The sequence below is a fragment of the Mytilus californianus genome, unplaced genomic scaffold, assembly GCF_021869535.1.
Source record: "Mytilus californianus isolate M0D057914Y unplaced genomic scaffold, xbMytCali1.0.p SCAF_1, whole genome shotgun sequence".
Taxonomy (NCBI): domain Eukaryota; kingdom Metazoa; phylum Mollusca; class Bivalvia; order Mytilida; family Mytilidae; genus Mytilus; species Mytilus californianus.
The window spans coordinates 43,114,108-43,135,994 of NW_026262581.1; the positions used below are offsets into that span (position 1 = coordinate 43,114,108).

At 32.4% G+C, this 21,887-nt stretch overlaps 2 protein-coding genes across 2 annotated transcripts in view; both read right to left on the reverse strand.

Moving 5' to 3' along the window:
* Positions 1 to 21,887, reverse strand: part of LOC127720910 (uncharacterized) — a 435,560-nt gene that overhangs the window by 112,396 nt on the left and 301,277 nt on the right. The window lies entirely within an intron of this gene.
* LOC127702712 (uncharacterized) overlaps positions 19,999 to 21,887 on the reverse strand; it is a 333,744-nt gene continuing 331,855 nt past the window's right edge. Inside the window, exon 12 of the mRNA XM_052207017.1 lies at positions 19,999 to 20,009. The gene's annotated coding sequence lies outside the window, so the exon portion shown is untranslated. The remainder of the gene's footprint in view (positions 20,010 to 21,887) is intronic.

Sequence of the window (21,887 nt, forward strand, 5' to 3'; positions counted from 1 at the left end):
CCCAACTTCCACTTTTTTATGATTTACCGAATGTTTTTTACTTATGTATTAAGAACATAAATTATTCTATATGGCATTGACATATTTATGTCAATATACCATATCTAAATGTTAATACGGTTAAGAATAAATTAATGTCAATGTAAAAAACACTCGTATATTTAATTTTATTTTTTTTAACAAAATCCCCCAAATAAGTATCTGACGTATTTCATACCTACATTGTAAATGTTTCGACCTTGACGTATATTCAGACTTATTGTTGTCCCTCGTATTAACCTTCCTGTACCATGACATAAATATTTGGTTCATCGAACTTCTATGGCAATGCAAATTTTGCGTATAAATGAAGAAGTTTGAGAGGGTCCAGCGACGAAAAAATGATAAATTACTGTACACCATCGTATCCATAATGATCTTAAGATTTTCTTAAGTTTATGTTAACATTGTATGTACATTTAATAGTACAAGTTGGTGACATTTAACACAGTGAAAAATGCGCAGCGGAACAGGCCCATTCTCTTAAATGATTAAGGCGAAAATATCAATCCCCTATTTCTCAACATTAGTTTTTTTTAATTAGATATAAGAAGATGTGGTATGAGTGCCAATGAGACAACTCTCCATCCAAGTCAAAATTTGTAAAAGTAAACCATTGCTTGTATGAGTAAAATAACCAAAATCCCGAACTCCAAGGAAAATTCAAATCGGAAAGTTCCTTATCAAATGGCAAAATCAAAAGCTCAAACACATCAAACGAATTGAAAACAACTGTCATATGTCTGACTATGAACATGCATTTCCTGATGTAGAAAATGGTGGATTAAACCTGGTTTTATGCTAGCTAAACCTCTAACTTGTATGACAGTCGCATAAAATTCCATTATATTGAAAACAATGTGTGAACAAATTAAACAGACATAATAGGAAAAAAATGTCAAAAAAGATAAACTTTTTTGAAGGATTGAATGCCTCAACTCCACCCTTTTCCGAACTGTCTTCTTCGGTTATGAATAGTGATTTTCTAATTAGTACATTTCCATTTCTCAACGTGGACTTTATAAATAAGATCATTCAAGAACGACATGAATACAATCAACTGAACATGAATAACAGCAATTGAGTAATTATTATAATCCCAACAAATTCTTATCCTGAGCATTTCTTAGTGAGGTGTTTCATCCCAGAATTTAAAAAAATCAAATAACAAATGTAAATCAAAAAGTCACTTGTTATTAATAAGCATAAAATTAAAAACTGAAACCATGTTTGAAAAAAGACTTTTTTTAATAAAAAGCAAAAAATAAGGTTTGAAAGGCAAAAATTATGCCTTGCTTTTACAGAATAATATCAAATATGGGTTGGAGGATACCATGGGGGGGGGGGGGGGGGGGTGTGTGTGTCAATTAATAACCGTGTGGGGAAGAAAAACAGACACCGATATAGTCAAATTAAAAACTACAACAGACAGACACCAATCTACAAAACACTACACTAAAACAAAGGATTGATCGATACAAATCCCACTATATAAACATGAGTGATCTCAGGTTGTGCTTACACATATATTTTTCAGAGACTTTGCTATACTACTTGCCGCAAAGTGAAAACATGACTTGAGAGATACGAAGCTTGTAGATACCATAAACATCTAGCTATCATTTCATCTTCGTTAAACAAAATAAATTGGTCGTCAGTAGAAAGAATTTGAACTCATTTCAAAACCTTTTTCAAGGTAAAAACTTGAGTTAACTGTAACAAATAAAAGGTCACGAACAGTTCTTACCAAAACAATATATCACTCTGTTCTCGGTATTTGAATTGCCTTTACAGTCATCCCATTAAAGTCATTATGATCCTTCAAATTTAATAGAACAGATGAATATGTTTTATATACTTGAATGGATAAGTTTTACTATAAAACACGTGTACATGTACTCTTTTTGAAAGAAAACATTCCTTATTTCATCCCAATCTTCAGAAATGTATTGCTATTGAATAATTATCTTCCCGTACTCTAATTTATTCGACAGCTTTTCATATGCAGTGACCTTACCCATGCCACTTTCGTTAGAAATTCGAAAATCGCACAGTGCATAATGGAAGTGAAAAGAAGCAAACTGGGAAGGAAAATATAGTATCAAATTATTCTGAAAACAAATGGGAACCCATGAAAAATATATTTTGAAAAAAAAACCAAATAAACATCTCATTTCACTTATCATACACGTCCTCCATCATTTTGTGTTGATTGTTTATCAGGGTCATGGGCACCAAAACCCAAAAGTTTATTAGCAGTCAAAGTTTTAGACCAACAATCACCGAATAACATATTTTTTGTTGATAATACATAATGATTTTTTTTAAACAAATATAATCTCAAGTCAAAGCTTTGTACACAATAATAAAACGGAAAATATCGATAGATGTGTACTAGATGGATAAAACTCTCGAATGTTCATGAAAGCGAAGAACTATCATTCAAAATATATGAAATTTGACAATAGATATTTAAAATTTTAAATTATGATTCGGGATAAAATCAATTTGAAATTCATGATTCCAGATTCGAAACATAAACTCGAAATTTAACATACAAATGAGGTAATTATATATAAGAAGTACTATGAAGAGATCTTTAAAAAAAACTATATAGTTTAACCCGGCCCGCCGCATTTGCATGTGCTGTTATGACCAGTCAATAGTTTCCTTTAGTAACATCTTCATGCTTTTGTCCATCGAGAATTTTTAAATATACATGGCATCTTGAATAATCTCTGTTAAATTTATTCACTTTTCTTATTTGGAGGCGATTAAGAGGTTAACATATTGTATATATTTGTCTTTTATGAAGACCGTTTGACGACTTTTAGCAATATATGCCTTTTTGTTTTTAATGTCATTGAGTTGCTGTCTCATTGACGAATACCCCATACCTACTTTTACTCATTTCTGATTTGAGAAACTGTCAACTGAGAACAACCCCTTGTCTTTTTTAATGTCACAAAAAAACAGTTACCCCCTTATAGACACCACATTTAAAGCTTTCAATCAAACAACCAAAGAATTTGCAAACAAATAATGCAACTTCAAGGGGAAAAACACCTATAATTAATAAGCCAAGATATAATGAAAAGAGACATATAAAATTGAAAGAATTAAGCTTCAATCAATTGAATAAGACTAAAAGTTTATTCTACATCAACATGATCAAGTATAACTTCTTATAATTTCATAAAAAATTGTGTTATAAGAGTGAAGATGTTTAAAGTTATAGAAAATACAACTATGTCTCATATACCGTTATTGATCAACAAAACCAACACATACAGTAAATAAAAGAATAAGAATATGTGGCATGATTGCCAATGAGACAACCCTCCACAAGAGACCAAATGAAACAGAAATTAACAATTATAGGTCACCGTATGGCCTTTAGCAATGAGTAAAACCAACACCGCATAGTCAGCTATGAAAGGCCCCAAAACGACAAGTTAAAACAATTCAAACGAGAAAACTAACGGCCTGATTCTGTTCAAAATAATGAACAAAAAACATGAATGATATACAGCAACAAAAGACACAAAAACTGAATTACAGGCTCCTGACTTAGGACAGGCACATACAGAATGAGACGAGGTTAAAATAGTTTGAAGGCGCGCCAACCCTCCCTTAACCTGGGGCAGTGTTGTAACAGTTCAACTTAAGAACAAACTATAAAAATTAGTTAAAAAGGGCTTAACTCATCAGATCGATACACAGCAAAAATACATCTAACAAAAACACAGAGTGGATGTGGCAGGGTACCTATACATCCCAATAACGAAAAGAAACTAAGTACAGATCTGAGAGTACTCGCAGTTACTGACAGCTAGTTCAAAGCCAATAACAACTGATAGAAAAAATCATGTATCTAAGACTACAATATCAATTACTGCACATTTCAACATCCCATGGATTTAGTATAAAGACGGCATTAACAGTCAGAGAAAAACATGGCCTTTTGTAATGCCAAGATACAGGTATCGACAGGTTATAGAGCCATGTATTGCATACGTATATACAAATAATATTTAGTTTGATTTTTATTTACTGATAACAAAATCAATATTGTACCAAAAAAACAATATTCAAAGATGCAATTATAGTGTTGAACTGGTAACCGTTTAAAATAAGGTTATTTAATGGACGGATAAGTTCAACCAGGTCGTATCTAAATTTCCGGTTCTGTAAACACCATCTCCGTATCTCCGTAAAATTTAGGTTGTGCTATCCCGTTAAAAATATGTTTTCTACAGATACAACCATCTTTATATCTATGGAAAAATTTAGTAAAATTTAAGTAATTTGTGGTCACGAAATCCCTGACTTAATAATTTTCCAGTATTATATAGATTACGTTTATTGAAATCCAAAACGTCAAAACAGACACGGCCATAGCGAACGAGTTATGATATATAAGCATCGTAAGATAGTGCCATAGGAACACCACTGTCCAAAAAGAAAAATAAGCAATAGGGAAATAAAACCTTATATCTATCTGTTATCTATATTTGTATTTGTCTGTTAATTCGCTTCTTAAGTATTTATAAAGCTTTTCTGACCTCTTACCTCTGCGCTTCTAATTGAAGGTCATCTCAAAATTAATTATTTTGAAATGTTGAAATTCAAATTAGGGGTTTAACTCACTTGGAATCAGTTCAGTTTTTATGACATTTTGTAACAACACAACAGAAAAATAGACGGTGAATTCAGTCGGAAAAAACTTGATTTATCAGATCAATGATTATAACAACACACCTAACAAAAAGATCTGAGAGTACTTGTAGTGAAATCTACTTCAAAGTCCAATTCAACTTATAAATAGTCAATGATTTCCCACACTATACCAATAAGTACATTGTGTAGTTCAGTTGATAGCTGCTGTCCTTTATCGTTCAATTTTGTACATAAACAGATGGTGTATAATGATGTTATTTACAATGCCTCATGGTGAAAAGGGTTTTAGGAATAATAGATTTATCAAATTCTGCATTTTCGCCCAACGCTGTCTACTGCACTTTCTCATTATCATTTGCTGAAAGTATCAAGGAGAGATTTAAAATAATTGATTCCAATACTTTGGTCAGTTTGCAACGGTTTTTACGGTCAGTTCACGTTTCTCCAGTTTATGATATTATAATTTTATATGTTTTACGGGGTCCGTGCTTTTTTATCCCCGGATCTGTCTTTAAAGATTGATTTTCATTCTAGCACTTCAGTTGTCTAGCCCTTCCTTTCTTATTGACAACAAAATGCAATTTTATGATTGTTTTACCTTATGAGTGTTTTACCAAATAACATAATTTATCCAATTATAAACTATTAATAATTTTCGCTACGTAAAAAAAAATGGAAACAAGTGTACTATAATTGTGACAATGACAAATATTTAATGATGTCATTTTAGACACACTTCATTAATCCAAATAATAACAACAATTATGTCCGGACTAAACAGGTTCTATATAGTGTTGTTTTGTATGGCTATAATTATGACCATGTCAAATATTTAATGATAATTGTGTGATGTTTTTTGAGAATGTTGTCATTTAATAAAAACACATTTCACATGGCTACCTCAACTTCCTTAGATTTGCATAGCATTGGCTTTTTTTTTTGTTTTTTGTTTTTGTTTTATTATTAAGCTGTTATCCTCTCAACACAAATATATTCTAAACGTTCCAAATCCAGTCGTTTCACTTTATCAATTAAATTAAGATCTTTGCAACTTCCAATAAATCAACCAAGAAAAGTTCAAAGACACGCAGGATATTTATTTGAAGCCCTCGACAAAAAAGTTTAAACATTCTGCTATGAGTTGAAATTAAGTATATCATGCCTTGTATAATGTAAACGTGTTAATTGTGTGAGTAGTAAATCGGACAGACATTGCGTCATACATGCAAATTTTCACTTGAAACTATCTGAATAGAACATTACGCCATTCCTCATGTTCCTGGAAAATCATATAAGAAAAAAATCCTGAGGATATGGAACCTCATTAACATTAAACACAATAAACATATTTTATATCCAATTCGGAGCCATTGTGGAGCATACAGATACATACATATTATAGGAATAGAATGATCTAAAATAGAGATAACAATAATATAAACTATATTCTGACATATCACGTTATTTTTGTAGTTATATTAAAATATTCTCATTTCATAAATAGTTTGCATGACATTTGGAAGTATAATTAAAATGGTTTTGTCTTCATTATTGAAAACCCAATAATTGTGTTGCTAATTGTTTAATAATGAATAGTTTTGACATAACTGAAATATTTTATTTGTATTTTGTAGACGTTCATTGGAATAGAATGGACATTCGAGCATACTAGTAACATGTTGTTCATTCTCAATTCGAACAATGTGCACGAGTGCATAATCGATCTTCTCTTTTCAGCGGCGCTAATTGTTCATTTATTTTCTTTTTTCGTATCGCCTTGTTTCTATACAAAGTTGGTGGACACTAAATCAAAATTTGGTTATAATATTACGGGGGTTTAACATCCACGATACTTAAATAGGCTTCTCGTCGGAAGCTAGTTTTTAATCTATAAAATGTGGTAAGTTTACTAGAGTCGAACGCAGACTCTTTTTGTTGTTCACAAAATGTTAGAAAATTTTCTCTCAGGTATTTTTTTTATATATATTCTGAACTTTTCCTTTCCCCAATTTTTGACAACTGCCGAATTTATCTTAAGTTTATCTGCAACCACTTGTGACGGTAGTAGACCATGCTAATCTATTTTTATCATGTAATATATGCTGACTCGTATCTCGGTTTTTTTTTGTATAGATTAGACCGTTGGTTTTTCTGTTCGAATGATTTTACTCTTGTCATTGTTGGGGCCCTTTATAGCTTGCTGTTCGGTGTGAGCCAAGGCTCCGTGTTGAAGGCCGTACTTTGGCCTATAATGGTTTACTTTTATAAAATGTGACGTGGATGGAGAGTTGTCTAATTGATACTCATACCACATCTTCTTATATCTACTCAATCAAACTACTTGGTTTTGATTTCACTCCATGCCATTACATAAAAATAGATGTTACAAATTGTATATAAATTGGAAACAGCCCCAACTCAGCTGTCTCAGCTGATATATGTAAAAGCGTCCAGCGCAAGATACAATTTCAAAGTTGAAAGCTCCATGATGAGTAAACCGGACAAACCATTTACCTTACTATTGTGAACATGTTATGTTAAAATTTGATGAATTAAATAATTGCATTACTTTATATACCTATTAACTTTTCAATTCAATGGACGAACGAATCTTTATTAAAACTACTAATAAGCAGTAGAAAAAATACTCGTCCATCTTGCATAAATCACATTTTATCTAGATTTGATTTGTGTATCGTTAAATATTCAGTTGCTTTCGTATTGCACATCCATCATCTCCCGTAATTACACAAATTTATCAACATTTTAAATGTTTTTTACATACTTGATATTATAACTCTAAATATATTTCCAATATTTACACAGGGCACATAGTGAAAGTTGTTCTTCTTTCGTTCTATACCAAAGAATCATTTTCTGTCTGAGTTTCCATGTTTGTTTGTATGGTGCTTTCTTCAAAGCATATTTGAAAGTAGTTACACCCTGGTAAGCAGTTACAACTAATCAGAAGAATTTGCTGTCAAAAGATGTTGAACTGAAATGAAAAACTAAGAACACGTTTTGTTTCCTAAACACGAATAAGGTTGGAATCAAAAATCTTTTTTCACTTAACGATTTCGCTGAAACATACTTTCAACGGGCAAATAAGAGCATATCGATTTATTCAAAGATTTTAATTCAAACATACATAATAGAAAAATGTATAGAAACAATTTTTAAAAGTTATTCCGCTGTCTCTATCACCAACGCGGTCTATATGGTAAGTTGATGGTTTTCATCTTCCAGCTGAGTCGGTAGGATTGTTTCAATCTAAAACGAAATAATTTATTCCAAAATTTATTTAGTGCTTTCATGTGTAAAAACAGTATTTTCAAATAGTTTTTTTTTTTCTTTAATATGGCTACATATATATTGAAAATCAGAATAAAATCTTAATATATAAGACATATTCGACATGTTTAATCTCGCCATATTCTTTGTGTCCATGTCAGGAGCCTGTAGTCCAGTGGTTGTGTTGGTTCATGTCTGTCACATTTGTTTCTCGTAAATTATTTTGTATAAATTCGGCCGTTAGTTTAATCAATTGAATTGTTTCATATCGTTCATGTAGGGCGTTTTATAGCCGATTATACGGTATGGGGTTTATTCATTGTTGAAGGCCGTACGGTTGCCTATAACTTTTTACATCCTATTCAATTGAACTTTGGTGGATAATTGCCTCACAGGCAATCATACCACATCTACTTATTTTAATAAGTTATAACTTTTAAGGCGTAAACTTCTTTCTGTTGTAAAGAGAAATCAATGATGACCATGATGATAAACAATTCAAGATAATTTTTAGCAAAACACCGCCCATAACATACATTAAAAGACTGTTCAGATGAATAGTGTAATCAACAACTTACCATCAACAACAATGACAGTGGGATCAAAACTTTTTGTCTACCATCAATTATTTCGACCTCCGCCTGTTCCACCCCCGAAATTTCGTCGACCGCCTCCAAATTGTCATCCGCCTCCAAATTTTCGACCGCCTCCAAATTGTCTCCCACCGCCCCACCATCTTCCGCCTCCTTGTCTGTTACCTCCCCCTGAATTGATGATAATAGTGTCCTGTTGACCTCCACCGCCACGTCCTCCTCCGCCACCCCATTCCCTCCTCCTCCACCTCTTCCACCGCAATCTCCTCCCCTCCTCCTCCGCCGCCGCCGCCGCCTGAACAAATAATTATGTCCACCAGAACTTCCTATACTAATATAGTGATAAGTTGGTATTTCATTGTGATCTGCAGTAAACAAAAATAAAAAGGCATTACATGAAATGGCAGATGCAAAGTTGATTTCAACAACCTTATTTGCGTCAATGTTTCAATAAATCTGTCGCCAGTACCATTAACTGATCTTGTGAAATCAGAAAAATTTACACATAAAATTATCTTATTCTGAAGATTTTTAGTTCGCAATTTTTATATCAATTCTAAAACTGTCAATTTCAATATCTTTAAAATATTTACACCTCCATATTGTTTCTTATGTTTGTTATGTTCGTTAAATATGATTTTTTTTTAATGTTCAAATATTTTTCACAATTTAGTTGTAAAAGTTAATTTGTTATAGTTTATTTGTATAATTAGGGTTTATGTAGAAATATGATTTTTCTGGGATTTTGCATAATCACTAGAATCATTATAATTCCTGAAAAATAACAATGATTTTACATAGTCACTGAAAATTTTAAGAATTATTTTACCTTTTTCCTTGATATTATTTCAGGAACTAACAATAGTTTGAAGAAATTTGATAAAAATAAATCAATAATAAACAACAAATTCTTTTTATTAATTCGTACCCCTTTAAAATTGTTTAAAATGGACAATTTTTCATTCTCTGTTCATTTATAAAATCTACAGTTTTTCCAGTAATATGTTATTTAACTGTGTTGAACCACATTAACTCATAAACAAACAAGTATTTAAAATTGAAATTATGAATACAAACATTCTCAATAAAAGCCATAAATGTCCGTGTAAGTCATAAATTGATTGTTTGGCCAAAACAGCGTCAAATGCACATTTGTGTTCTCATTGTAAATGCAAAGTGCAGATAATTTGTTGTAAAATAAATAGCGATGATGGCTATTCAACATCTGTTAAATGTTTTTTATGTTTCAATTAGCAAAACATTCAAACTTAGCAAGCTAATGCAACTAAACGAACAGAAAAACAAACAGAACTTATGCTTGACAGACTGAACACAATACTTGGGGAGGCAACATTGGCAGTAAAGTTTTTATACCGATTCCGCATATTGGCGGCGAAAAGGGTAGACCCTTAAAAAAATAATTACCATTGTTCATGCACGAACTGAATAGGATAATGCGTGGCTACGAAAAGTAAAACGGTGTTCGAGTCCTACACACGAAATCAATTTGAAGTGGCCGATTCACTTTTTTTTTGCACCTTCAGATGTTTCTAATGAACAGTTTTTTTTTTTCTTTCTCTTCAACGTGCGGTAAAATCAGATTCAACGAAGAACAAGGTTTTTTAAAAGTGGATCTTGTAGCGAAAAAATCGAAAAGTAGAGCATGGCAATGGTTGATTTGTTAATCTATTATAGTAGATGTCATCCAAATTTATAATTCAGTTTGCAAAAATAAATTATTCATATCAGAGTATTGTGCTTAACGTTAATATATATGCTTCTAAAGATGTTTGAATATGATTTTATAGAATAAATGATTTGACTTTTATTCACTGTCTCTTCATCCGAGTTCTTATGTAAAATCCTTGATTCTTTCTAGTGAGTGTGCATATTTCCTTAAAACTTAAGTGATTATATGTAATCGGACAAAATACTAGTGATTATACATAATCCCTTAAAATTGTCAAGGAATATACATACTCCCTAATTATACACATTTACTAGAACTCATATATCCGTTTGAGAATCAATAAATGCTGTCTTGCAACAAATTATAAATTTTTTCGAAATAATTCAACTGTCATGCTATTTTTGCTAAAGTATGCTTACTCTTGTTTTTATAATTTGTAATAAGTCAGAGAGTCTTTAAATGCGATTTAATTGTTTTGTAAAACTCTTTTAACGAAAATTTTCTACCATCTCTCGGGATGAAAAACACTTATATTCAAGTACTATTCAATGATATATGGTTACCAACATTGATAATTCAGTTTGGAGTTTTAAAAAGACAGATGTTTTTGAAGATGTTCAAATAAACTACTTGACCCTGTAGATGTCCTTATATGTTTCATTTATATATTGTACCGTCCAGTCTTCATTGTAAAAGTAACAAATGGGGAAAATAAAATGAAGTTTATAAGTGGACACGGTGTCGTCTGATATGGCAGGTGTCCCCTCATCACCAGACATGACACATATCCCAAAAATGACTCATTCAGATCATCATATTAGTGACAATAGCAATAGTACACATATACAGCCATGCTCAGTTCTCCTTAAAGACATTTTGGATTTTGATGACTCTGAACAACACTGTCTAATTTCGAAATGTGGAACAAATGGCTGCAAAACTTGTGAAATTTTAATAACAGATGCTCAATTCACTAGCAATTTAACTAAAAAGTCTTATTTTACTAGAAGTTACGATGATCTGAATTGTAAATCTATAAATGTCGTCTACGGATTAGAGTGTAACCTTTGCGGATTGGTTTACGTCGGTGAAACGAAAGGAAGGTTAAACAAACGTATGTGCGGCCATTAGATCAGATATCAACCTCAATGCAAACGACATTCTGTACCAGCATTTTAATCAGCCTGATCATTCCATCGTTTCTATGACAGTTCGTATTATCGAAAAAATATTCCACAAGACTAACAATCCTCAACTTGCAACGCCTCTCCGTAGACAAAAAGAGGACTACTGGATTCGACAATTGGGAACTGCGACACCATATGGTTGCAATGACAAAATTGATGGTAAAGGTATTCTATCTAGTCCTTCCTGTAGCTAGGTGAATGTGATGAATATTTTCAACTCTACTACTCGACGTAGACGCAGTCATGGTCATCGTCATTATACATCACCTACTTTGCATGATGTCTCTATTAATGACTTGCTGCCATTTATACAAACGCCGTTAGGTATTCATCACATTCGCACGAAACTTTATTCATTACCCCTTTCAAAACTTCATTCTCTGTTCAATTTATGTTTGGAAACCACTGTTACAAACCCTCATTCAAACCAATACAAACTTACAGCTATCATTTCGGATATTACCTCCTTATTTTAAAGATCAGTCTGTACCAATAATTTCTTATACCTATACCAAACCAATTGCAACTAAAATTTTCAATTACAAACACGTTTTGCAGGATCTCAACATTGACGACTTCAAGTCTAAACCTCCTGATTGCACCTGTGCTGGTTCCCAATTCAAATATAATCCGGCTGGCCACGTTATTACCGGAGACCTCAACATTGTCAATAACACTTCCCTGCGAAATTTGTTATCCAAAGGTCCGAAATATCGTGAGCCTAAGTCCAACAATTGGAAATACAACTTCAAAATACTGATGGATTCAGTCGAGGATTATGCCAGGCAATGGGCTAAACGTGAGAAAGAAGACGTAGATACTCTTTCCGAATGGATTAAGGCTGTGAGGTCGTTGATACAATCCGAATTAAGAAACTAAATGGGTCTATCAATACCCACGCTACGTCAATTTTTAAAGACCCAAATGTTGCAAAATACTTGTCCGACCGCCATGACAAATATGTTGTTGTTCCCGCAGATAAAGCCCCAAACAACATCGTTTTTGTGTGTAAATATCATTACATAAACTGCTTGATAAATGAATTAGGTATTGACAATTCATTTGGATACTCAACATATACCCTCACGACACTTACCAAAGAGGAAATCCTGGATAATCATAGTTCTGTTCTATGTTCCTTTGGAATTTCAACCAAAGATGAAGAACTGGATCTTCCATCACTGTATTGGATACCTAAACTACATAAGTGTCCTTACAAACAACGGTTTATTGCTGGGTCTTCCAAGTGCTCCACGAAACCTCTTTCTAAATTATTAACACCTATTTTATCAGCAATCAAAGCCGGGGTCCAAAGTTATTGTGAAACTGCCTATTCTAGAGGTGGCGTGAATCAGATGTGGATACTAAAAAATTCCAAAGATCTTTTAGAGTACATACAATCTAAGACTCTCTCTCATCTTGCAATAATATTAAAACATTTGACTTTTCTACACTTTACACAAGTATTCCCCATTCCAAACTAAAAGACGAATTGAAAGAGTTGGTATTACTTTGTTTCATTAAAAAGAATGGCGAACGTAGATACAAGTATCTTGTTTTGGGGAGGGATAAATCCTATTTTGTAAAGAATCACTCTGATTCAAACAAAAAATTCTCTGAAACTGACATTATCAAGATGCTTGATTTCTTGATTCACAACATATTTGTTACGTTTGGAGGACGTGTTTTACAACAGACTGTCGAAATTCCAATGGGAACCAATTATGCCCCTCTTCTTGCCGACTTTTTTTTTATTACTATGAGGCTGACTTCATACAGGAACTTATAAGGAAGAAAGATAAGAAGTTAGCAATATCATTTAATTTTTCGTCCCGCTATATAGATGATGTTCTCTCACTAAATAATACAAAATTTGGTGACTATGTTGAACGAATCTATCCCATCGAACTAGAGATTAAGGATACTACAGATACAGTTAAGTCTGCTTCATATCTTGACTTACATCTAGAAATTGACAATGAGGGTCGGCTGGAAACAAAACTTTACGACAAAAGAGATGATTTCAGCTTCCCAATTGTGAACTTTCCATTTCTATGTAGCAACATTCCAGCAGCGCCTGCATACGGAGTATATATCTCCCAATTGATACGATATTCCCGGGCTTGTATTTCCTATCATGATTTCCTTGATAGAGGATTGCTGCTCACAAGGAAGCTATTAAACCAAGAGTTCCAAATGATGAAGTTGAAATCATCCCTTCGTAAATTTTACGGACGCCATTACGAGTTGGTTGACCGTTATGGAATAACCGTTTCACAGATGATATCGGATATGTTCCTTATATCGTAACTAAAATACCCTTCCCTTTTCACGAATGTGACCTACCGAATTAGACTATTTACCGGATTTGTAATAACACAAGCAACACGAAGGGTGTCACATGTGGAGCAGGATCTGCTTACCCTTCCGGAGCACCTGAGATCACCCCCAGTTTTTGGTGGGGTTCGTGTTGCTTAGTCTTTAGTTTTCTATGTTGTGTTATCTGTACTATTATTTATCTGTTTGTCCTTTTAGTTTTGGCCATGGCGTTTTAAGTTTGTTTTCGAGTTTGACTGTCCCTCTGGTATCTTTCGTCCCTCTTTCATATGTACACACATCCCTGTTATTTTTAATTGGTTTTTGTTTCTGATACTCTATGTGTTTTTATCATTTATTTGTTATATGTGGACAGTTTCGACCCCGTGGATTTATTAACCTAGATCTGCAAAAAAGAAGAGCCGTGGTGTAGTGGTAAGCTCATTATACAAACACAAAGGTCCCTGGTTCGATCCCCGTTCCGGAGTGAAAATATCAGGGACTTAATTTTCGGCTCTCCCTTGACACTATCTGCCAGTATGGTCTTGAGACACGATGATCATCCGTCGGAAGGGGACGATAAATGGCTGACCTGTGTTAAGAGAGAGCAATATCTCTTGCACGTAAAAGACACCCTTGTAGATTTCGAAAAAGAGCAGGCTAATGGCGCTACAAGGCAGCACTCGCACCAGCAAAGTGGAAAGGGATTAATATAAGTTGTAATAACTTGTTTCCATATCCACTATAAATACATATGTTTAAACTAAGATCTGCAAGGGCTCATACTGTTCGCTGTCAAAGTACTATGTAAAAAATAAGAAAATGTGGTATGATTTCATTGAGACAACTCTCGACCAGAGACCAAATGATAAATAAATGTACAAAAATATAACGTTGATATAAACGAGTATGTAGAGAGCTTTCTCACAAGCCAAAAAACCTAACTGTAAAATATAAAGGCATACACCATGTACACCACGGGTAAGGGTATGTTTATGATGTTCTACTCGATTCGTTTGCTTTATATAAACATGTATGCATTTTAGATTATGTTACGCAGTTACTGGGGCTGAACTGTATTTTAAAATAAACATCTAAACAACTCTAACTTAAATATATTCTTATCTGAAATGCTAGGTCTATTTTCAAATATACCTGGCTTTGACTTGATTTTTGTCTTTTTTATTATCCCAACTTCCTCTTTTTTTATGATTTATGGAAGGATTTTTTTTTCATTAATTTGTTACCTTTTACGTGTATATACTAATGTATTCCGAACGTCAATTATTTTATATGACATTGACATATCTATCTCAATAGCGTAATGTTAATAGAGTTAAGGATAAACGGAGGTCAATGTAAAACCACTCGGTTTATTTATTTTCATTTTTTTTTAACAAAATCCCCCAAATAAAAACCTGGCGTATTTTATAAATGTTACGACCGTGACGTAGATTCAGATTAGTTGTATTTTTTGTATAAAGATTTGCCTCTGGTTCATTGAACTTTTTTGAATTTGTAATGTTTTGTATGAATAAAGGTTTGAGAACGTCCATTGCATAACGACTGTTGAATTACTGTACACCATCGTAATCATAATGATTTTTTTTTAATTTTCGTGTAGTTTTATGTTTAAATTGTATGTACATTTAACAGTACAAGTCAACGACATTTTCATAGAAACACAAGCGTAACGGAACAGGAATAACGGGTCTTTTTTCAAAGCTGTTCAGGACGAAAAAGTCCATCCACAATGATCCATTTCTTAGCATTAATTTTTTTTAAATGCTTAAATGATCAGAACAAATTTTTTTAGGTTTTGAATGCCTCAACTCCACTCCTTTCCGAATTTTTTTCTCTGGTTATGAATAGTAATGTTCTAATTGATACATTTCCATTGCTTAACGTGGGCTATATAAATAAGATCATTCAAGAAAGACATTAAGTAATAAATATTCTCCGAACAAATTATTAGACTGAGTATTTCTTAAAGAGATTTTTCATCACAGAACTTTTTTTAAGAAAGCACATAACAAATGTAAATCTGAAAGTCACTTGTTATCGATTAGCATATAACTAAAAACTAAAACCATGCTATAAAAAGGATTTTTTTTCCTAAATATAAAGCGATAACTATGGTTTAAAAGGCAAACATTAGACCTTGCTTTACAGATTAATCCTAAATATGGATTGGAGGATACCATGGGGCAATCATAAATCGTGTGGGGAAGAAAAGTAGACATCGCCATAGTAAAAAAAAAAACTACACGAAGACAGACAACAGTCCATAAAACACTACACTAAAACGGTTTGTTCACGTTTCTCAAACATCGGATATATTTGTATTCAGGTAATTGATTTCTTAAAGGAGAAACATGATTTATTTAGCAATAGGGATTAATGAAACTTACCTGTAAACGGGGTTACAGTGAATCGATCTCAAATGAACTTTTGAATAATCTGACGGATTGATAGTTGAAAAAAGTTAAAATTGGAAAACTAATATTTAATCAAAGAGCACCAATATACCAATGAAACTAGTCTCCAATTGTATAAAATTATCAACAATATTAGCACTGTTGAAACAGACTACAGCACGCAAGGTAGGAATAAGATGACGGACATTACCATATTATGGTCTCATATGTTTTCATTAAACAACAAGCTACATTCAATGTCATTATAACAAATTTTTTTTGTCTTGTAATTTTTTATGAAACGGTTCGTGAAATCTCATTTTTTCTTCATTTAATTAATTGACGTGAAGTTGTGCACTTGCAAATTGTATTCGTTTTATATTATTACAAGTACTTTTTAACCAAATTGGTAGCTTACGGTTATATTCATATTGACAAAGGAATGTACCTCATCACAAAAAAAAATCATACTTCGGGGTCCGACTGAAAAAAACGTAAAGGTTAGTTAACTACTGTATTTACAAAATCAAACCAGCAATTTGTTACTTTCAATGACCCTGTATGTCAGGAAAGCTTAAACTGAAATGTTTAGAATGCCAAACATGTATGAATACGTGTATATCAAAAGATATCTAAATGCGGACACAAAGCCCATATTAACATGTACATGATGTATATATGAACATGTACATGATGTATATATGAACATTTTTTTTTAGAATGGGTACGTCGGTTTGTCTACTTGTTTTAAAGAAAATGATGAAGAAAGCAGAATGAAAATGACTTTTTCTGAAATTGGAAATTGCTCTTCATTTTCCAAATTATTTTGATAAGGATGTTTAGTATTTTAAAGACAAAGAATGGATCAAATTTATCATTGCATGAATTTAGTAGGTGACCTTATTCAAAACTGATCCAGATCATGCATGTCCCAGTACAGACAGATCAACATAACGGATAACTAAGGTAAAATGTCTTTGATTCATACGAATATGTTTGGTTTTTTTAATGAGAAGAAATGTGTGATGATAAGAGAATAAATAAGAGATAATCAACAGTAATTCCGATGTTTAAAAAAGATATGACACATGAAGAAGTATAAGCAAGAAAATATTTAATTCTTTCCCTACAATCACCAGCAATATTGATAAATTTTGTACTTTCATTTAAAAAATTAACAGAACGTATGATATTTATCATGGTAACAGTACATGCAAAAGTTAACAATTTTCGTTTTAAGAAATTACTTTTAAAGTTTAACATTTGTAACAAACAAACTGAAACATTAAACAAACGGCTGAACATTATAGTATAGTAATAAAACACTCATCGATAGCATTAGATTTTAATACCAATATTGAATAGACAAAAGATGGGGTTTACACGTATGTTATTGGTTTTATAGTTTTAAATGAATTGGCGCATATATATTAAGTGTATGAATGCTTCATGTCCCAGAGTCTAGTAGGTAAGCTTACCGATCACGCATGTCCCGATACAGACAGATCAACATTACGGAGAACAAAGGTAATTATATATTTGCAAGAAAGGCACATTGTCGGGAAATGTCTTTGATTGGTACAAAATATTTTTTTTTAATAAGAAGAAATGCAAATGTAACCAATTTTCGTTTTATGGAATTACTAATAAGTTTAATATTTGTAACCAACACACTGAAACAATTAACAAATAGCAGAGCATTACATCATAGTAATAAAACACTCATCTATAGCATTAGACTTCACGACCAATATTAGATAGACAAAAAATTATACATGTATATTAGTGGTTTTATAGTTTTAAATGAATTGGCACATATATTAAAAGTGTATAAATGCTTCCTGTGCCAGAATCTTATCAAGCTATCTGGACTGTGCTTTGTCGTTGTTGTTCGTCATTGATTGCATGTCAATTTTTCGGAGGGGTCGGGTGTTGTTTTTTTTTTTGTACGGTTTGGTTTGTTGAACTGTCCAATATTTCTTTAGAAATTTCTTTTTATTTATTATTTTGTAACAGTTTTCTATAGCCAGAGTCACAAATTTCTTCTTACTAATGCCGTGTACATGTAATGCGATTTTCAGATAACTGTTAATATCACCATAGTACTTTAGTCTGACTTTCTGGTTGGAATACTATCGTAAGATCGGTATGGGTTTACTTATTCAGATACGTCGTGTCTAGTGAGTGCCACGCTCTCTGCACGTCAAATGGGATGGCAAAATTCTGAAAGTGAAAAGCCAAAAAAAAAAACCTCTCCATAGTCTAATAGTCTTGAAGCGATGCAGTGTTCTGTCTCATAGTCATATTTTACATTCAAGAATTGACCGCCGACTTCCTCTAGGTGACATTTTGTAAGTCAAAAATACCTGCCCCTATCCACCTATCTTCATTTTCCAGTGGCAGTCCGAATATTCCGGTTAATACATTAATGTGGTAGTCTTTTTTTATTCGTTCCGTTGATTGTGATAGTCGAGCGTTTGATTTTGTCAGGTTTAAGAAACTTTTTTTAATTTACCTGGGAGTTCGATATTTTTGTTCATACTATTTGTTCTAGTCCAAAATATCAATGAAAAATTTGCCACTGGAAGTTAAGCAAGCAGACAGTCTGACATAATATGATAACTTCTGCAAATAACAACAATTTGCAAACAAAAATCTTTGAAAAAAAAGACAACTGTTCGAATAGCTTGGAAAAACAAATTGCATTACTGATATTCTTAAATAAGAAGAAAATAATATTTTTTCATTGATTTTTTTCGAGTTAAAGTATTTTAATGTGTTCGTAAGATCATTGGTTTCATTAAAGGGTTAAGTAAAGAGGCTGGAAATCTTTTAAAGTTCTGACAGAATGACGTAAAAGCAAATAAATTTAAATTCTGAAAAGTTTTTGATGTCCAAGTTAGATTACAAAAATTATAGATATCTACTATCGATTTGAATCTTTTTGGGGATAAAAAGACGACGATGGACTTGAACCATTTCAACCTTTCCGCGTTTTAGTAACTCCTGGTGTGTCAACTTAATTTTTATAATGCAGCATTCGATCATGCTATTCTGAACTCATATTGAATAGACAGTACCAAAAGCAGAACATCGACAAAACTGGAAATGTAATTTTTGCCATCTCTCAAACGTTAAAAGTGTCATAAGAAAAACAATATTAAAATTAAAAAAAGATAAATATGAAATTTCAAAACGTTCATATTTTTTCCGATTCAATCAAGAAGATTTCGAATACAAATTGTATACTTTATGTATAATTGGTGGAAGATACACGTCTATGCAAAAGCTGTGTTATATTTTACAGCGTTTAAGCACAGGGAATCACATAAAGTCATTTGCAACACTATCAACGAATCTTTTGAAGTCTTTCCTACAACATTACAAGCCTGGTATCTTTGATAAGTTTTTTATTACCATGGCTTCTATACAGATTTTGTTTTGGGGATACTACGCTATGCTTAAAATAACTCGGAATGAGCAGTTGGTGTTAAGCAGAGAAACAACTGTGATATAAACACCCATACACTATTGTTGTATATAAGAGTATTACGCGTTTAACTGCATTTCTCACATTTTGTAAAGAGTATAAAGAAACGAAACAGAAATGCAGAAATACATTTATTAATACAATGTAGTTGATGAACACTAAATTTCTAATGTAAGACAATTATTCAGATGAAAAAACGGTGATCAATTAAAGTTATTTTTCCGATTAATTCATTAAACACACGTCAGGTAAAACTATAATTAATATTTTAAAATGTTACACGAAATCTGATTATATCTCTACGTTCTGAAAAGATAAATAAATAATTGTAAACATATAAAACAAATCTGATGGTTTTTATCAATATTTCATTTATTTTTTTGATTAATAGAATTAAAGTTGAAGATCTCTGTTTTCGATGTGATTATCAAAAGAAAATAACACATACACGGAGAGAAAAAACACACTTTTACTATTAAGTATCGAACTTCCACCAGTTTCTATTATTGTGACATTCTGATCAGATTAATTTGGAATCGCAAGACTGGTGATGCACGATACGCTTCCCTGTTAACGATCCAGGTTCCGCTCCGATTGGAGTTCATGCACTCTTTTACCGTCGTTTGTAAAGTTTTAATGTACTTGTATTTTCATATAGTTAAACTTTTGTTTCCTCTAAATTGGATCAACATTCAAAATTTAAGTGAGGCTAACAAAGGAAAAAGCGTTAATGTGACTGTTACACTAAATGTCAATTTGCATTGTCTTGGTGTTTTGTACATCCAACATTCATTAATTTTGATGTTTCTGTTATGCTTTCAGTTGGATAATCTGTTATGTCTTTTCGTATGTAGTCCAAATAATTATAAAATTGCCTTTTGGTGGGCGATAATTTCTAATTACTTCAAAAGTATCGTGTAATTTAGAACATTTGGTGTAGCCATTTTTAGATGATGAATTACATGGATACATATCATACCTAATAGTATATAATTAAGTATTACAACTGCCTACATGGTCACATGTAAACTTTTGTTGACACCATTCAGTCTCAGGTGCACATGGTTTTATATCTGCACCTCCATGCTCGTCACACTGGATGAAATGCGTAGAACAGCTGGTCTCTAAGTAATACAGTGGTGGGTCTTGTTTGATACTGTCAGCACATTTTTCCAACGCATTTACAATGTTAACAATATGGTCATTTTTTAAGGTTTGTTTTATCGCGCTAGAATGTAAAAAACGATTTTGAAATAAAAGTTAAAAAGCTCATAACGAATGAAAAACATTTATACAAATAAAAATGATTTATACTGGTATTTATGTGCACAATAAGCCAACAACCATAATTCCATACATTTAACCTCAGGCAATACCAAATACTCCAAACTGATAGATATCTCGCACTGAAAACGAATGGTAATGACAAACAACGATTATTCAGAACTCAGAAATCTTCTTAAATTCTGAATACTTCTTTGTATACTCACACTCAGGGTTTTCAGTACTCGTACAATCACCAATGAGAATGATGTCGACTAAGTCGTTATCTTCTCCATCTTCAGGTGGCGTTTCGCCCGCGGCTTCATCAAGTCCACCGCCAGTCCCTGTTCCATCGTCATTCCCATCGTCCGATCCAGTTCATTCGATAGGTCCCTTGCCATCGTTAGGGCCAGTCCCGTCATCTGATCCATCATTTGAACCGGTTTTGTAATTTGATCCTGTGTTTTAATAATTAATCCATTTTATTTAAAAGTAAGGATTTGAATAAGTTGATAAATTGATTCAAAAAAGAACAAAATGAATAATGTTTTTAATACAGCATATTTTTTATGCTTATATAATTTTTCTTTTAGTCGAGTAAGAATCGTTATTGTGTGTAATGTGAAGCTTTTACATTCCTAATTATCTTATGTATAACTTTGATATCGATATTTATTTTGACAAAACTAGTTTTTTCGACAATGAAGAATTCTTTCTTCTTTTAATTCGATAGTTCTTTTGCAAGAGTCACAAAAACATTCGAGCAATTTAACACATTTTGTGTTTCCAGCACCGAATATATATACTCTGTTAATTGCTCTTTTCTATATGTAACTTAAAATGGAACAAGAAACCATGTGATTAATAAGAAATGTCGAAGAAAACCACAGAGAAAAGACGAAAAGACACTATACAGAAAAA